The 1,987-nt window shown below is 46.3% G+C and overlaps 1 non-coding gene across 1 annotated transcript; it reads left to right on the top strand.

Annotated features, from left to right (window-relative positions):
• Positions 1 to 721: 721 nt before the first annotated feature.
• Positions 722 to 855, top strand: LOC111817220. The gene has a single exon (XR_002821467.1). It is a non-coding gene; the product is annotated as a small nucleolar RNA SNORA70 (small nucleolar RNA).
• Positions 856 to 1,987: the final 1,132 nt, after the last annotated feature.

Here is a 1,987-nt window from a genome sequence, read left to right as displayed (position 1 = left end):
CTCCTTGGCTTATGGCTCCATGTCTCTAGTAATATTGCACAGAGTCCTTCATCTGCTATTGTCACCTAGGCTATCTCTCATCTGCCTTTCTTCTTCTGTTTTTAAGCACTCTTGTGATTCCACTGTACCCACCAGATAATCCAGGATAATCTCATTTTAAGGTCAGCCAACTGGCAACCATTTGTTTTTCCACATGACCTAATATATTCAGTTTCGGGGAGTAGGACACGGATGTCACAGGGTGTGGGTGGTCATTATTCTACTCATCACAAGACCATTTCAGCTTCCTTCTAGTAACTTTTAGGTATGAGGCAAGGGAGGATGCAGCCCCCCTGGGAGAATTTAAACCAAGGTCACCTGCCTTGTGTGCAGTAACACTCCTTATCTGTATCCGGGGGCCTACATTGCAGCCCGGGGGCCTGCTGTGATCAGGGTCTGCTTTCACAGCAGGTTAAGGAGCAGTTTCCTGTCTCTTGGCTCTGAGACCACCTCACTAGGCCAATAAGTCCTCATTGTGAGGTTGCTGTGCTCACAGCAAGCAGGACATTCCTTTTCTCTTGGCACCCGTGGAAGGTGCACCAGTGAGGGTAGCAACAGACCATCTCTGGGGTTGCCTCCATCTGCTGTCAGTCTCTAGTTGCAAACATGATTCTAAGTCCTCTAGTCCTGTGGGGGACCTGTGGTTACAGTGTGATGCTTTCTACTGAATCAGAAATTCAATCTGCAGCCAATTAAGCCAAGCAGGTTCTTTTACTTCTGGCTGCTCAGTGTGCAGTGGCTAAACACAGCAGCTGTCCTAGCTGTGTATGCAGATTGCTGCTTGTGTGATTGCCTGAAGGGACCCTGAAGAAGCACTTCCAAGTGGATTCTCTGATTTCTGATCTCAGTCAAGGCTCCTGACAGGTATCAGCATGCCTTTGGGAAGCCCCACAGCATAGTGACACGGATTCACGTGGGGCAAGTCATCATGTCCATCTGGGCCAAGCTGCAGATCAACAAACGTGTTTGAGACCCCATACAGGGCCAGCCCCAAATTTTCTCACCACCAGAAAACCTATGTCTCAAAGAAGCGGGGCTTTCCCAAGCTAAATGCAGATGAAGTTGCAAATGTGGTGGTTGAGAAGTAATTCACCCCTGATGGCTGTGAGGTGTACCATATCTTCTTCTTCTTCTTCTTCTTCTTCTTCTTCTTCTTCTTCTTCTTCTTCTTCTTCTTCTTCTTCTTTTCTGAGATAGAGTCTTGCTATGCAGTTCAAGCTGGCCTTGTGCTCATTTTTGTAAACCCCAGTGTGGTCTTGAATTCACAGAGATCCTCCTGTCTCAACCTCCCAAGTGACGAGATTACAGGTGTGCATCAGCATGCCTGGTTCCCAGTGAACTATACCTTGAATCATGGTCACTTGGAGGAGCGGCAGACCCTGAACTCTTGAAGGCTTCCACTGGGTTGTCTCTTCCTTAATCAAGATCATTAATAAATATTATTTTGTGTTCACTTGTGTGAAAACAAACAAATGAATAAAACTTAAAGTGGTAAGGCCCAGAAACCTGTATTCCTTAAAAACTCCGGGCTTAAATCTGTGTACAGTCAGTTGTAGGAACTATGCCTGTCATGGTTTTGGATTTTTGTAAGGGGAACAATACAGGCCACATTTCATATGATTATATTATGATGAATCACCCAAAGAATCATATACGAAGAGTGAAGGAAATCTGTCTACACACTAAAGACCAAGGAATCCAGCTGAGGTCCTGGATCTCATGATAATGTCCTGCAGGAGTCCAGCTAAAGACCTAGAGCTATAACAATGCCAAATCCAACCTGAGGACTAGAGCCATGACAATGTCTCATGCAGGCCCACTTCACCGATCTGCACTGGGAAGGCCCAAAGGTAAATGGTGGAAACTAGAAAGTCTATGCAGCGGGGTGAAGGATCTACGCTAGCAGGCTGAGGGGTCTGAATTGGAGCCAGGAAGAAATGCTCAAGGT

Source organism: Octodon degus, unplaced genomic scaffold (assembly GCF_000260255.1).
Source record: "Octodon degus isolate 3935 unplaced genomic scaffold, OctDeg1.0 scaffold00051, whole genome shotgun sequence".
Taxonomy (NCBI): Eukaryota; Metazoa; Chordata; class Mammalia; order Rodentia; family Octodontidae; genus Octodon; species Octodon degus.
Note: the sequence above shows the minus strand (reverse complement) of the source record. Positions and strands in the feature narration are given on the sequence as shown.